At 44.9% G+C, this 17,677-nt stretch overlaps 1 non-coding gene across 1 annotated transcript; it reads left to right on the top strand.

Annotated features, from left to right (window-relative positions):
• Positions 1-1,705: 1,705 nt before the first annotated feature.
• Positions 1,706-1,775, top strand: TRNAR-CCU (transfer RNA arginine (anticodon CCU)). The gene has a single exon. It is a non-coding gene; the product is annotated as a tRNA-Arg (tRNA).
• The last annotated feature ends 15,902 nt before the right edge of the window (positions 1,776-17,677 follow it).

Below are 17,677 nucleotides of genomic sequence, written 5' to 3'. Positions count from 1 at the left end.
GATCCGATTCCTTCTGTTTGTAAGAGTCATTCTGTCCTCTGAGGAGGTCCTATACTCCCTATTTTCTTTTAAAAATTGTGAATGCTATTCTGTAATAAATTCTTTTGCTTTTAAGAAAACAGTGTTGCACTAAATATATTTTCTTTCTGAGTTTTATATACTGCGGTGAAGGAAGGAAAACAAATGTTGAGGATGATGAGCCTGTTATTCATTTATCAAATGTGAGTGCATAACTCATAAATCTAGAGAGTGTGACCAAGTATTTCAAACAGTGTTGCACTAAGGATATTCTCTCTTCCCCTTGAGGCACTTTTCCTGATGTGGAAACATTGAAAGGAGAACGAAAAAAACCTGGATCGAACTTTTCCTATAAGGACAGGGAATTGTATTGTTTTTATCATTTAGTCAATCCTTCTGCGCAACTGGGTTAGTAATTTATCAGCCAGTGTCAGGTGACTAATGTACCTTTAAAAGCCATAAGGTGTGTGGCAGGTACACATTAAACCAAGTAGGCATATTTGCAGTTATGTTATGTGTGATACAGTTGCCAGGTTTTAATTTTTAAGACTCTGTGATAGTGTAAGACCTGCATGAAGGTGGGGTACCTTAGCAAGCAGTTTGCAGGCTTCTGTGCATTGGCCAATTCACTAACTAAACCCCCATCATTTATTTATTGATTTTGTGTAGATAAGTGAGCTTGCTTTGGTGATGTCACGATCCTGACTGTAGTTCTCGTATTTGGCGACTTACCTCTGCCATCTGTCCTGGATCCTGTGCCTTTTTGCTCACTGAGATAAACAGCTTGTCAGCACCATGAGTTTCCTGAGTTTCCTGAGTTCTCTGCCTGGAAGGTAATAGTTAACAAGCTCCACCTGTGGTGATCTTCTGTGTGAGTCTGAATTCAGCAATCTGAAGTTTAGGCCTAAAAGCCAGCATCCTCTGTTTGCAGAAGTTCAGGCTTCAGTGTTCTCTCGGCCTGCTAGGCCTCGCTCCACTTTACAGCTTAGTCTAGAGTACTCACATGACAGTGACTGTTCACCTGACCCAGAGCTGTCCAATCCTGTGCCAGCCTGAGACTCTCTGAATCACCTGACACTGCTCACCAATCACCAAGGACCAGGAAGTATAAGTCTGAAGGCTGGAGTTGGAAACGCTGCCAGTTCCTCGTGTCACACACAGCTCTGTGTGAGCTTTGAAGCTGAGCTCCCTAAAGGTAACCCTTGTACTTCAGTTCCTGTAAAAACTCTGTTCCTTTATTACCCAGTTTGGATTACATTTGTGTTACCATTGATATCCAGTATTTCCACAAGTCTCAACTTAAAGGCACAGTTGCAGTGTTTCATCTTAAAGGCACAGTACAGTATTCCACAGTCTCAACTTAAAGGCACAGTTGCAGTGTTTCATCTTAAAGGTACAGTCACAGTATTCCACAGTCTCAACTGAAAACCACAGCTGTAGTATTCTACCGTCACAGTCGCAGGGTTCTTCAGCCTCGTACTAGAGTTACAGCCACAGTCATCGTTCTACTTTCAGTTGCGTTTCCAGTTATATCCGGTACCAGCCCGCATTACAGTTGCATCTCAGTCTCACCAGTAACCAGTCTGTCTTACTATCCTGCCAGTAACCTTGAGTACATAAGCACCTACTCCTGTGACACTATATCCAGTACAGTCTCACCTATGCATTCATCATCCTGCTATCAAAGTCCCTGGTGATCCAGTGGTCAGGATACGGCTTCCTCTGCCGAGGCCCGGGTTCGATCCCCGGCCAGGGATAGCTCCTTCTTCTCACTGATTCCTACAGACCAGCCTCATATTCACATAGTCTTCCAGTTGCCCGCACAGACTTCACTAACACAGGGTTCACAAAACCACAGTCATGACAGTAGGAACTGGCCACATGGACCCGGCCGAAAGTGTTTGTCTGACGCAGGACCTCCTAAGCAATATTGCAGGACGCTTGGAGGGTTTGGAGTCGACTCAGCATCAATTGGCACAGTGTCTGCAGTGGAATTCATTCTCCAGAGATTCTCTGACTTTCTGCACTAAGACTCCTGACCAACTGCAGATTTTCTACCAGAAGTTATTACAGTTACAAGAACTTTTGTCTAGTACTCTTTCTGTGATGCCTGATCTCTTCAGGAATACTACCAACGTTGTTGATCCTGTTTTGTCCCATCCAGTTAATAAAGTCTCTTCCTCTGTGCAAGGAAAAGTTGTTCATCAGAACTATCCACGGCCCAAGCTCTCTGAAGCTGAACGTCAGCGGCGTAGGGAGCTACACCTCTGTCTTTACTGTGAAAATTCCAGTCATTTTGTTAAAGACTGCATTCTTCGCAAGCCAGGGAATGGTGACAAATCTCAGTATCATAGCGCTCATGTCTACAAGTCATCCACAGTAGCCGATCCTGCTACTGCTGATGGGGGTGTCAAGAAGACTCAAATTTATGACTCGGGTCCGGTGATTAAAAGACCTTATCCCAAACTGGGTGTCCAGAGAAAAATGTTCAAGCCATTTAGAGTCACAGAGGAGTCCGTGTCTACAGCCCAAGGAGGGGCGCCAGTGTCTACAGCCCAAGGAGGGGCGTCCGTGTCTAAAGCCCAAGGAGGGGCGTCCGTGTCTACAGCCCAAGGAGGGGCGTCCGTGTCTACAGCCCTAGGAGGGGCGTCCGTGTCTACAGCCCAAGGAGGGGCATCTGTGTTGTCAAAGTCAGAAAAATATCCCTATACACGCTGCCATATTTGCACCTCACGCTGGTCCGCGCTGCGCATGCGTGCGCTTTCCCGTGATAGCGCATACCCGCTGATGCGTGCACCCGCTCGCATCGGTATGCGTATTTACGGTAGAGTTTATGTAACCGTAGCGTGCGACTCATTCGTTACATATTTTCACAATTAATGTAGTTTGTAGACCATGGTCCCTTTGATAGATTCTGAAAGTTTGGTTAATATGGAATGTCCCTGAACGGAGGAATCCCTCTTTGTATTGTGCTAAGGGTCTAACAGGAATCATACAGCAGTGTTTGGTACCCATCGGAAGAGTATTTAATTAACAATATTCCGGTGTTGGTTTGGAGCGTATTAATCGCTCGTGCGGATAGTTATGGACATAAGAAGTTTATGTCCATTTCTATTATTTACTCATACTCAGGTATGCGGCGGGAAACCTAGTTTCCCACCCACCTGAGCTGTTTGAAATCGTCACAGCCCACCTGTATGAATCACCCTATGACCTTTTGTTATAATGCGAAGCCGAATTCCTGCGTCCAATGGACAATGAGGTTGTAGGGACCATTAGATTGCATTGTGTGAGTAGCATAAAAGACGGGCCTGTGGCATCCAGCTTTGACCTCTCATCAACGGTTTTCTTGCTGATAATCGGGAGCTGGATATCGAGGCGCATGCGATCATACCCTTTGTGCGTAAGTTTTCTCTCCGTAATCATTGTCTTACTGTGAGCCAATTTCTCTCATCTCTCTCCATTTCTCTCTCTCTCTCTCCCTTCTCTTTTCTCTCACATCTCCCCTAGACTATTATCGTATTGTATTAGATCAGCATAGTATTGTATTGTATTTCTTGTATAGTTATTTGGTTAGGAAGTCTCTGTTATATTGTAGTGTATCATTTGTACTGTGATTCTTTTTGCGAGTATAATAGTTATAATACAGATAATAGGCTTTGGACCCTAAACAGGTATCTGTGTATTTTTCTCATAGTGTTAAGCGTTCACTTGAGCGTCGGTGACGCTCAAGCAGCTTTGTAGTTAGTCAGGTTACACAAGGTTGCACTTACACCCTGTATTCACATTAAGGTATTCTGTGTATTCATTGATAAAAGGTTTAGACATAAAGGTATAGCGTTGTGAGCGTCTGCGCCGCTGGTGATCTCCTCGTGGTCTCGAGCGTCCGCTACGCCATAGCGAATCATTACTCTAGTCATAGCCAATAACGTGTTGTCCTGTGATCACTGGGCCGTGAGCGAACGTGACGCTTGAGCGTCTCGCCTTCGGCTGAGCGATCGTTACGCAACTAGCGTACCCTTACGGTACTTCTTAAAGTAAACAGCGTACTGTGTTCTTAGACTTCATTAAGGGTTGTTTATACGACAAAGGAATTTAACATTGTCAATTGGGGACTCGTCCTGTCCTTCTCATATCTGCACTAGGTAGATCAGCAGACATTATCCCCCAGCAAAGGGTGGGAGGTTGTCTCGCAGTGCTGACGGGATAAGCGTCTGCTTCACTTAGATAAAGAGTGCTGAAGGAATCCGGGAACCGGAAGTAAGAACAAAACGCTTGTGTCTTTTAAAACTGTTTATTTCTCTTCTGTCTTGCGTATACACGCACGCATACATATATATCTGCATTTCTTTTTCAATTTCGTATATCACTATTCCTGTTTGCCAATTTTTATAGTTGATAGAAAGTACTAAAAGAGACTTGCTGTTATTTCATAGTTTAAGAATAGAGGTAATAGTTAAAAGTGTAGACAAACACACAGGTTTGCCTGGGAGATAAGGCAAAGCCAGTGGGGTACGCGGTAGATGATCAGGGATCGTTTACATTGATAAAAGTATATTGTGTTACGGTGGATCTTTGTTTTGCGTACACGTGTCTCTAACAAAGACTAGCGTACGCAATCCAAAGGCCGACGCACGCAGCGTTCATTACGCAACGTAGCGTCCGGTTACGCCCACGTAGCTCAAGTAACGCAAAGGCGATAAGAAACGCACAGCGGTAGATAACGCGACGCGGTAAATAACGCAAATCTATTTTTGGAAAATTTGAAATTTAGTTTAACAGATCCTGCTCCTAATTGGTAACACAGCTGGGCTAAAGAAAATTTCTGCGCAGAAATAGATATAGAAACGAAAGTGTACATGTGTTGAGTGAGTGTGTTTTTATTACATAAGTTTATATAACTTAGAGGTTGAACCAAAAAGAAATCGGGTAGGACATACGTGTAAGTGACATATACGGTGGCTAAGGAGGCATCCTTGGTTAAATAAAATATGAGCATTAGAGTATAGCGGACCACAAGGTAACAAGACCAGGAGGTCACAAGGACAAGGCCAGGAGGTCACAAGGTACAAGAAGGTCCGCTATAAAGGTACAAGAAGCACAACCCCGGGGGTTGGTGCTAAAACCCATATAGGCCATTGGAAGCTCTGGCTGAAGGAATTCGCAGCCGCAATTTTCGATTCCATTGATCTCTCAGTACATAACAGGTAGTGCTTATGTACTGAACGATTGTACCGCACGTAATTGTGTGCAGTAGTTAGTAATCTGACCTAATACCATTAGAGTAAAGTGGTCACAAACGCTATTTGTACATTCTGACGTGATTTGTGTAATTTTTTATTTTTAAAGGGAAGTTCGCTGGTCACTCAGGAACTATCTAACAACCCCACCTTTACTGGAAAGAGTAAGTGTCCTGCGGGTAACCCTCGTATGTTCCAGTAAACAGAAGGTTTCTGGTAGGGCCCTGTATCGAGTACGCCAGCACCATATCGGTGTGATCAGGTCGTATTGGTCGAGGTGGGCGAGTGAGTGGGGTACTCGGTAAACCGCCACCGCCGGCCTATTTTGAATAATTTGGTTTGCTGTAAGGGTTCGCTGAAGACCGTGATATAAAGATCAAAGGAGTAGTAAGCAACACCTGCAGATTATGGGGGCCAATTGTTCAGGTAGGGGGCGATCAACCTCGGTTCGGGTTGATTCAGAGAACCGACCAGTCGGGTCGGCAAGGTACATCATGTGTGAAAAATACGGAAGTCACACAGAGGTTTTATGTGATGAATGGGAGAGAATGACTGTACAAGACAGGGAGAAATTCCCAAGAATAGGTAGCTTCAGTCCAGAAGTGTTACAAAATTTAAGGAGGAGGATATGTCTCATAAAATCAACAAAGAGACGAATTCAGCATCATGATTATTTACAGTTGTGGCAACAGGAAGGTGAGATACAGAGAGGTTTGGCTCTGGCGGCGGGATCTGGGGCAGTCAGGAAACTGATAGCCACAGCCCCGCCACCACCATACATAGCAGGAGAGAAGTTGATTACGGAGAGAAACGCACTGGGTTGTAAAACACAAACACTTAGTAACCCTGTAAATGTTAATGATGTTAACCAAGTAACTCATGCAAGTATTAACCCGTGCAAGTTGTACCCTGTTTTGAACTTTCCTCAGGAGTGTGATCAAGAAGACGATCCAGCAACAATTTCAGCTCTCTCTCTAGCGGCCACCATAGCAGAGACCACAGTAGGCACAGCAACACCCACGAGATTAGCGAAGGCCCCTAGCGGAGGGATAGGTGAGGTCGTGTCAACGGGTAAGTACGGCACCATGCATTATACCGAAACAATTTCACCACAAGTTGTAGAATCTACACAGAATGAGGTTGTTAGAGTTAACCCTGTTAGAGTAATAGCAGTTCCCAATGGGAAAACAGATGTATCAGGAGCCACTCCCATAAGGAACATTGCCATGTACACTCCATTTTCCCGAATGGAATTAAGAACAATAGTGTCTGAATTTCCTGACCCCAGGAAAGACTTAGTTGCTAGCCAAAAATACATCAGGGATCTAGGTAACACTGTAGAACCCAACAACAAGGATTGGCAGATACTGCTAAGAGCTTGTTTACCTTCAAATGTCGACTCAGTTCAATTCTTAGCGGATTGTGGACTAGATAAAGATGTACCACTTTCAGATGTGTACAACAAAGATAACGTAAAAAGGATAAATTTACAGCTAAAGGAGTATTTCCCAGCCGTTGTTAAATGGAACAAAATATTCTCCATTAGACAAAAAGAGTCCGAAACGGCAACAGAATATTTTCATCGGGCACTATTAGAAATGGCAAAGTACACTGGAATAGAAGACATTAGGACCAACCCAAACCACCAAGAAGTAGCAGTATCTGTACTGATGGATGGTTTAAAAGAAACATTAAAGACTAGGGTTCAGACCACACAACCATGTTGGCGAGGTCTGTCGGTGTCCACATTGAGAGAGGCTGCTATTGATCACGACAGAAACATCACTAGACACAGGGAGTCGCAAAGTGATAAGTTGATGTCAGTAAGTATACAGGCGCTGACCACAAGGCAGCCTGCGTATGTACCACCGAATCCTGTGGGTAAGTCAAGTGTAATAACATGTTTTTCTTGGAACAAACAGGGACACTATGCACGAGACTGTAGAACAAAGAGTGTACAAAGATCTTTTCAACCCCCTAGACAACGACACGACACACGACATTGGGAGCAGGGTCCACAGAGGCGGAGTTTTGAGCCACATACAGGGGAAACAAAAAGATACCCCCCGAACAGAGATTGGCATGCCTCTGGTAGTTCCCAGCTAACTCCCCCACAAGTAGTTGCTGCCAACGGGATTCAGGGAGGTCAGCATACCCAATAGGGGTGTGGCCATACCTGTAATCTGCAGCCAGTGAAATTGATTGCCAGTCTTGGAAGTGAACCAGAGATTGCAATCAATGTAGCTGGTAAAACCTTAAACTTTCTTGTAGACACAGGGGCGGCCAAGTCAGTGATAAATTCGACAGTGGGCATGAGAACCACTGGTAGGACAGTTCCAGCCATGGGAGTAACAGGAGTAGTCCAGCACTACCCTGTTAGCAAACCAGCCGAGATTACAATAGGGCCTTTGCATACCAAGCATTCGTTTTTGCTAGCTGCATCGGCACCAACCAATCTCCTGGGAAGAGACTTACTATGTAAAATGGGTTGCGTCATTTATTGTACTCCTGAAGGTGTATTCTTGGACATTCCTGAGAATCACGCTCAGGAAGTACGAGACATGTTAGACTCCCCATCAAAATTAATGTCACATCCCATTATGACAAATAGGAATCCATCCCAAATAGAAGAGATGACATCTCAGATACCACAGTCACTTTGGACAAAAGATGGACAGGACACTGGATTAATGGCAAACGTAGCTCCAGTAGTTGTACAAGTAAAAGATGGTAGGATAGCTCCAAAAATCCCACAGTATCCTCTGAAGCCAGAGGTGGAGTTAGGAGTTTTCCCAGTAATAGAGCGCTTGCTACAACAGGGCATTCTAGTAAGAACGTCCAGCACAGCAAATAGTCCCATCTTCCCTGTTAAAAAGAGTGGGGGGAGGGGTTACAGGCTAGTGCAGGATCTAAGGGGGATTAACAAAATAGTTGAGAGTCAGTTCCCCGTAGTGCCTAATCCAGCTGTCATCCTAATGCAAATTCCTCCCACTGCCAAATTTTTCACTGTTATTGACCTCTGCTCCGCATTCTTTTCGGTACCTCTGCACCCTGACAGCCAATATTTGTTTGCATTCACATACAGAGGAGTCCAATACACGTGGACTCGGTTACCCCAAGGTTTCATAGATAGTCCAAGTATATTTTCTCAGGCTTTGCATGATTGTTTACAGTCTTTCCAACCGGAGAGTGGATCAGTATTGATACAGTATGTAGATGATTTACTACTGTGTTCAGATTCGCTGGAAGCTTCCCTGAAGGATACGAAACAGCTCCTGTTTCATCTTTCAGACACAGGACATAAGGTTTCCAAAGACAAGTTGCAATTATGCCAAACTAAGGTAAAATATTTGGGACACTGTCTAACACAAGGACTGAGACACCTGACCGCTGATAGAATCCAAGCCATTAGAGACATGACACTGCCACAAACCCAGCAACAGATCAGGACGTTTTTAGGAATGTGTGGGTATTGCCGTAATTGGATCCCAGGGTTTTCCATATTGGCGTTACCTTTGCAGGAAATGGTCTCCTCAAACAAACCTGATAGGATCTCGCATACAGACGAATCCGAAACAGCATTTGAGAGACTCAAACAGTGCCTAACGCAGGCGCCAGCACTAGGTATGCCAGACTATGGGAAACCCTTTGAACTATACGGAACAGAAAGTGCTGGTTGCGCAGCAGGTGTACTAACCCAAAAACACGGTGATACCAGCAGGCCAGTTGCATACTACAGCGCTCAGCTAGACACGGTAGCGCGATCCCTTCCCACATGCTTGCGTAGCGTTGCGGCGATAGCATTGCTAGTGACAAAAAGCGAAGATGTCGTGCTAGGCCACAACCTCACAATCCATACACCACATGCAGTATCTGCCTTATTGAATTCTGCCCAAACCAGACACGTCTCATCAGCAAGGTTTACAAGATGGGAATTTGCATTAATGGCCCCAGTAAACATCACCATAAGGAGATGCAGCACACTAAATCCTGCAACATTTCTCCCAGGTGTGCCTGGTCAGACACAAAGGGTGGAAGGTGAGAGTGATGGGGAAGGAGGATTTAATACAAAGGAAGATGCACATGATTGTATGGAATATTTGACCCAAAATTTTACCGCAAGGCCTGACATCAGTGACAATCCACTGGAAGATGCAGAACTCACGTTCTACACTGACGGTAGTTGTCATAGACAGTCAGACTCGGGAGACTTGTGTACTGGATACGCAGTCGTAGATGACCAAGACACCATAGAAGCGGAACCGCTAGGTCCACCTCACTCAGCCCAGGTTGCTGAACTGGTCGCCCTAACCAGAGCATGTGAATTGGCTAAGGGTAAGTCAGCCAATATCTACACCGATTCTAGATACGCCTTCGGGGTAGTACATGATTTCGGAGCCCTATGGCGCCTCAGAAATTTCATGACGGCAGCTGGTACACCGATAGCGCATGCAGCTTATATAAAAAGGCTTCTAACAGCGATACAGGAACCCGACAGAGTGGCTGTTATCAAATGTAAAGCACATACATATAGTCAAGACCCAGTGTCACTTGGTAACAGCCGAGCAGACGAAGCAGCTAAGCTTGCAGCTGCTACCCCCATACAGACAGACACCACACAACTGATGGTATTTAATACCATCAACACACAGAAGTTGTGTGAGATGCAGAATTTGTGTTCCACACTGGAAAGAGCAGTCTGGAAGGCAAAGGGATATGGCCAGGAGTCCTCAGGGCTCTGGACGGATGGACATGGTAAACCAGTGGCCCCCAGAGCATATCTTCCATGTCTGGCTGAAGCAGCTCATGGGTTGACTCATCTAGGCAGGGAGGGAATGTGCAAAATGGTAAGAGCATACTGGTGCGCCCCAGGATTCTCCTCTCATGCGGGTAAAAGAGCAATGTCATGCCTTACCTGTCTGAGAAAGAATATTGGAAAAGCAATACCTACAGAACCATCCCATATCCCACCTGCCGGCGGCCCTTTCCAGGTAATACAAATTGACTTCATTCAATTACCCCCATGTCGAAATTTGAAATATGTACTTGTTTGTATAGATGTTTTCTCGAATTGGGTCGAAGCATTTCCAGCAGCTACAAATACCGCTATGTTTACAGCTAAGAAAATTGTGCAGGAATTTGTATGTAGATATGGTATCCCTAGAATAATCGAAAGTGATAGGGGTACCCATTTTACCGGTGATGTCTTTCAAGGAATGTGTAAATTAATGGGTATTGATAGCAAGCTGCACACTCCGTACCGTCCACAGGCGAGTGCGAAGGTCGAAAGAGTGAACAGCACTATTAAAAATAAATTGAGTAAAGTAATGGCAGAGACAGGATTGACGTGGCCAGAAGCTTTACCCATTGTTTTGTATAGCATCAGAACCACTCCCAGGTCCCCTCTTAACCTGTCCCCTTTTGAAATTCTGTTTGGTCGACAACCGCATGTCATGATTAACCCTCAGGATGATTTGAAATGTAACAATGAAGTGACTGTAAAATACTTGATTAACATGAGTAAGCAGTTGAGGAATCAAAATGATTATCTGAAGTTGGTGATTCCTGATTTACCAGATAGTAATTGTCATGACATTGAACCTGGGGATTATGTAATGATACGAAATTTTCTACGCTCAGGTTGTCTTATTGATAGATGGGAAGGACCATACCAGGTCTTATTGACTAGCACCACAGCATTGAAGGTTGCTGAGAGAGAGACTTGGGTCCATTCATCCCACTGCAAAAAGGTTGCTGATCCAGAGAAGTCCCGTGATAAGGAACAGACGGTAGAGGTTGTATCACTGGAGTGTCTGTTCCAGGAGGACTGAGGCGGCACCTGAGCCTTGAAGACCGAAAGCAGCTGTCGACTCCCTTCTCCCTTTTATTGTTTTTCTCCACTCCCCATCCCCTCTCCCTTAAAATTTCTTTTTCCCCCTTCTCATTCTTCTCTATTTCCTCCTCAAAGATGGACTTGCCCCAAGAGACTGTGATCCGGATTTTGATGTTAACCATGATGTTGACCAGAGCAGTCTGTTCCGGCGAGAGTACCATAGAGGTCGAGAGAGGTTCTGGAATGGGTTCCGATTATGATGATGGAGGCGTAGTTTTCCAAGATCAACCAAACCAACAAGCAAAGGCGAGTATCAGAAAACGATCCGATAGAAGAAATTGTGATGGATTGTTAGCTGAAGAAAACTGTATCTGTAGGCTCTGTGACAATTTGATTGAGGATGGGTGCATAAAGAAATGCCAATCCAGTTTTAATATCCATATGGACCGGCATCCATTGAGTGACTATCACTCCTTAGTGGGTAACGTATTAAACCAAACAGATTGTTGGGTATGCTCTCAAGTACCTCAGGGTCATAGCAAATCAGGGCTAGTACCATTTCCTTTAACGTTAGGGGAGGTACTTGAGCTAAGTGGTGGGAGACCGGTGGACCGGAGGTTTAATATCTCCAGCCCTCCTAGTTTGAAGCTTCACCAATACCATGTGGATAGGTCCCTCTTATGTTTTAATATCTCCAATCCCCGTAAGCCGGGAAATTGGGAAGTGTCATGGAGCAACCTTACCATGACCTTTTCACACAGAGCAGATAGAATGCCTACAGATACAGAGCTTGTACGCCACATAGCCAGTAGAGGAAAATCTTTCCGGTATAGATACACCCTAGGAAATAGAATTACTAGAGTTGGAGAAGTATCACCAGGATACTGTGCACATATCGTACAGTCTGATACGTGCATTAAGCAGATGGAAGAATTAGGGTCAGGGGAGTTCACCTGGAAGGTGTGTAATATGGTAATGTCCTTCTCCGTCCCATATGTTCTCCCCGATGATGCATATTTCATATGCGGGAGAAAGGCGTACAAGTGGCTTGCCCCAAACTCTGAAGGATTGTGTTATATTGGAAAAGTATTGCCTGAAGTGATGACTGTAACACATGACAAAATGAAAGACATACACCGTGGTGCCCAAGCTCCTTATACTCACACTCATTACGAGCACCGAGTTAAAAGACAACTGTCAGAAAGGTTAGAGCATCCGGCCTCTGATCTTATCCATGAATCCACCGGGATTCAGGTTCTGGTAGCGTTAGATTTCACTCGCACCGCTCGAGGAGTGATGAATTATAGATACATTTCCGCACTCGCCAATTTGTTAGATAATATCACTGAAATGTATGATGACACGTTCAGATACACTGGAAGAGAACTTCAAGCTTATAAAACAGAACTAGTTCAGCATAGGATGGTTCTTAATTATCTTACAGCAGTAACAGGCGGATATTGTGTTACATTGGCAACACAGTACGGCATAAAGTGTTGCACGTATATCACAAATAGCACCGAGGATCTGGTAGAGGTCATAGACCAAAAGATGGACGATATTCTCCAATTAAAATGGGAATTTCGCCGAAAACACAATCTCACCCTTGCCGCTGTAGGTAATGAGCTGACTAGTTGGGTGTCATGGTTGAACCCGCGAAATTGGTTCTCCGGTTTAGGAGACTGGGCTCAAGGAGTCATAATGGATGTTGGAAAGTTTCTCCTATGTATCTTAGGTGTTGTTATATCTATTGGATTGATATTTAGATGCGGGCAGGCTTTAATGAGGTGCAAACAAAGTACAAAAGTGATGAGCTTGAGGAGTGAGGAAACCGTAACTAACCTGGATTTGATTTATGACCCAATGATAGAAACCATGATGTGATGAAAATGCGATTATAAGGTCCGTTTCTTTCACCTGTTTTTCTGCTTTTTCTCCAAGATACAAAGACCCCCTTGGACAAGGAAGTTGACGAGACGCTATACAGACAACAGACAAGCACCAAAGATGAAGTTTTGACAACCTATGATATGGACACTTGATGAACTTTGCCATGGATCCCCAGTTTCCCTAGTATTTTTTAAACTCACGCTAGCCCAACATTTTTTTGTAAATCTGATGGCACTGACAAAGCTATTTGCTCATGCCCAAGGAGCAATACAGCGCAAAGAAGACGACTCTCAACAGATACCGAACAAAACTTCAACAACAGATGTACATTTCCCTGACATAGAATACCCCCGCATTTACCGTAATTATGTCTTTTCTTCATCTCTACAACCCTCAGGTAATAACACACATAGTATAGGGAATACAGGCACAGATATCAGCAATCACATATTCCCCCATTCATGTATCATCAACTAAAATGTGCTCCCCATTTTGTTCAAAAGCCGAAAAGAGCTCGGTAAAGTTTGACAGCCCATCCACAGACCTGTACCACGGGATAAGAAGGAATTCAAATGTATACTTCGCAATACCTCGAAGCTTGATTTACCACACGTACGGCACGATGATACATGACCCTCCAAACATGGACTCATACACACATGCTTCTGCTTTCTCACTAGGTCATACCCTCTTCACACCTACTCCACTCTTCTTCCTTTCCCCACCATGGAAATCAATTAACCCCTGACTTATATTTTTCTCCTTTTGAAATGTTTTAGAAGGTGGCAGTTATTATTGACTGCCAAAGGGTGGACTGTCAAAGTCAGAAAAATATCCCTATACACGCTGCCATATTTGCACCTCACGCTGGTCCGCGCTGCGCATGCGTGCGCTTTCCCGTGATAGCGCATACCCGCTGATGCGTGCACCCGCTCGCATCGGTATGCGTATTTACGGTAGAGTTTATGTAACCGTAGCGTGCGACTCATTCGTTACATATTTTCACAATTAATGTAGTTTGTAGACCATGGTCCCTTTGATAGATTCTGAAAGTTTGGTTAATATGGAATGTCCCTGAACGGAGGAATCCCTCTTTGTATTGTGCTAAGGGTCTAACAGGAATCATACAGCAGTGTTTGGTACCCATCGGAAGAGTATTTAATTAACAATATTCCGGTGTTGGTTTGGAGCGTATTAATCGCTCGTGCGGATAGTTATGGACATAAGAAGTTTATGTCCATTTCTATTATTTACTCATACTCAGGTATGCGGCGGGAAACCTAGTTTCCCACCCACCTGAGCTGTTTGAAATCGTCACAGCCCACCTGTATGAATCACCCTATGACCTTTTGTTATAATGCGAAGCCGAATTCCTGCGTCCAATGGACAATGAGGTTGTAGGGACCATTAGATTGCATTGTGTGAGTAGCATAAAAGACGGGCCTGTGGCATCCAGCTTTGACCTCTCATCAACGGTTTTCTTGCTGATAATCGGGAGCTGGATATCGAGGCGCATGCGATCATACCCTTTGTGCGTAAGTTTTCTCTCCGTAATCATTGTCTTACTGTGAGCCAATTTCTCTCATCTCTCTCCATTTCTCTCTCTCTCTCTCCCTTCTCTTTTCTCTCACATCTCCCCTAGACTATTATCGTATTGTATTAGATCAGCATAGTATTGTATTGTATTTCTTGTATAGTTATTTGGTTAGGAAGTCTCTGTTATATTGTAGTGTATCATTTGTACTGTGATTCTTTTTGCGAGTATAATAGTTATAATACAGATAATAGGCTTTGGACCCTAAACAGGTATCTGTGTATTTTTCTCATAGTGTTAAGCGTTCACTTGAGCGTCGGTGACGCTCAAGCAGCTTTGTAGTTAGTCAGGTTACACAAGGTTGCACTTACACCCTGTATTCACATTAAGGTATTCTGTGTATTCATTGATAAAAGGTTTAGACATAAAGGTATAGCGTTGTGAGCGTCTGCGCCGCTGGTGATCTCCTCGTGGTCTCGAGCGTCCGCTACGCCATAGCGAATCATTACTCTAGTCATAGCCAATAACGTGTTGTCCTGTGATCACTGGGCCGTGAGCGAACGTGACGCTTGAGCGTCTCGCCTTCGGCTGAGCGATCGTTACGCAACTAGCGTACCCTTACGGTACTTCTTAAAGTAAACAGCGTACTGTGTTCTTAGACTTCATTAAGGGTTGTTTATACGACAAAGGAATTTAACATTGTCAGTGTCTACACCTCAAGGAGGGGCGTCCGTGTCTACAGACCAAGGAGGGGCATCCGTGTCTACAGCCAAAGGAGGGGTGTCCGTGTCTACAGCCCAAGGAGAGGCGTCTGTGTCTTCAGCCCCAGGAGGGGGTTCAGAGCGTGCAGCCCCAGGAGGGGGGTTAGAGCGTGCAGCCCCAGGAAGGGGTTCAGAGCGTGCAGCCCCAGGAGGGGGTTCAGAGCGTGCAGCTCCAGGAGAGGGTTTAGAGCATCCAGCCCCAGGAGGGGGTTCCGAGTGTGCAGCCCAAGGAGGGTTATCCAATGTTAAAGCTTTAATAGGGGCATATGAGTCTTCGACTCAAAAAGGAGTATCTGATCTGTCAACCCCAGGAGGGGTGCTGCAAATAACAGCCCTGAGAGAGGTGTCTGATTCATCAACCCCAGGAGGGGTCACCACAGTTTCAGCCCCAAGGGAAGTATCCAGAGTCAAGTTTCCAGATGGGAATCTTTGTGCTACAGATGCAGTTATGAACTCCTGATTAACATCTTCTGAGAGCACCACCATGTTGGCATCCAGCATGGTTCAGGTCCAGGATGGACCATCTGAACACTTGGATTCTACTCACTCCAGGCCCAGCTGGAATCCATCTCCCCCGGTTCCAGCCGGTCCAGCAATACTCCAGGCCCTGCCTGGTTAGTCCATCCCGGTTCCAGCCGGTCCAGCAATACTCCAGGCCCAGCCTGGTCAGTCTGTCCCGTTTCCAGCCGGTCCAGCAATCCTCCAGGCCCAGCCTGGTCATCCCGCCCTGGTTCCAGCCGGTCCAGCAATGCTCCAGGCCCAGCCTGGTCATCCCGTCCCAGTTCCAGCCAGTCCAGCAATGCTCCAGGACCAGCCTGGTCAGTCTCCTTTGGTTCCAGCCAATTCAAGTATCCTCAGATCCAATCCAGTCCTACTCGTCCAGCCAAAGATTTCTCCAGTTTCAGTCTGTTCAAGATCATCTGGACTCAAACTGATTCCAAGCATTGGTCCGAGTAAGGAACTTTTGTCAGTTGGTCCCAGTAAAGGACTTCCACCATCTAGTTCTAAAATTAGACTTCAGTTTGTCTCTGATTCTGTTTCCTTGTCTTCCAGCATTGAGTCCACAGCTTCTGCAAGGAAATCTAATACCTCTTCTCATCAATGTCAGAATAATTCTGCTGTAGCTGCTAAAGTCAAGAAAAATCACAAGGCTACTCACTTAAAGTCTGAACGTGCTACAGAGCTGGATACCGGTCTGAGTACAGTTTTCTCAGCTTTGTCCCTAAGCTTGTCTGAGCAACCTAATGTTCCATCTGCTGATTTGGATACAGGACTTCAGGCCAATTTAGCTGAGAAGGACACCGAAGTTACTTCCTCAATCCAGTCAACAGAGTTGTTTACCTCAGTCGCAGACGCAAGTGGCGCTGCTTCGGGGAGAATTACTAGCATCTCCATCCAGAAGGAGATTTCAAGTGATTTCTCAGTCTTATTTGAGGATTCCAGCCAGACTACTTCAGAAGGGATAGTTTCTCATCAGCCTGACGTTCCACAAACTAACTCCAATCTAGCTTCTGAGAGTGCATCATTGGTTTCAGCCTCTAAGCTTTTGTCTGATGCTTTACCACCTATTTACTTTGATGGAGATTTATTGCAATATGCCGCTCTGGTTGATCAATTTCTCTCTCTGATGGAGTCTGATCCTTCGGGTGCAGTAACTACTTCCAACGTTACTCAATATCTGTTCTGGCATTCAGAGGAAGAGCTTTGGAGTGGGCCAACACGCTTTTTGAGAGTAATGATCATGTGTTCCATGATTTACAGACTTTTAGTAATGCTGTGGTTAAAGAATTTAGTCCTAAACCTTTGGAATCTGACTCGGTAAAAGAATCATGCTCTAAAGGGAATGCAGAAGGAAGTTTGTGCTGTCCTCCCAGGGATAATCTTAGTATCTCCTTCGGTAAGAATCCGACCATTAAAATTGGTCATGTAGGAGTCTCTCCTAGCCCAGAGAATTTAAAACTACAGTGCACTTCCTTTTCATCTGCAAACTGTGTATCTAAGGGAGATTCATATCTTCCATTAGACTTGGACTCAGACTCTGAATTTGATCCAGTTCATGATGCTACTCCTTTCATGGGAGGTCCCATGTTTTCTAAGGAAGTTTTTTCTTTACAGGAGATTCCGCTCTCCCTGGTCAAAACCAAATGTTCCCGTAAGAAGAAGAGGCATCAACGAAGGTCCTAAGTTCTTCTGTATGAATTTCTCAAGTTCCTCTAAGATTCAAGATGGGTGTCCGGAGTCCACCCTTGAAGAGGGGGGTACTGTCACGATCCTGACTGTAGTTCTCGTATTTGGTGACTTACCCCTGCCATCTGTCCTGGATCCTGTGCCTTTTTGCTCACTGAGATAAACAGCTTGTCAGCACCATGAGTTTCCTGAGTTTAATGAGTTCTCTGCCTGG

This window comes from Pseudophryne corroboree, chromosome 4, assembly GCF_028390025.1.
Source record: "Pseudophryne corroboree isolate aPseCor3 chromosome 4, aPseCor3.hap2, whole genome shotgun sequence".
Classification (NCBI taxonomy): Eukaryota; Metazoa; Chordata; class Amphibia; order Anura; family Myobatrachidae; genus Pseudophryne; species Pseudophryne corroboree.
This window is presented reverse-complemented; position numbering and strand designations above follow the sequence as displayed.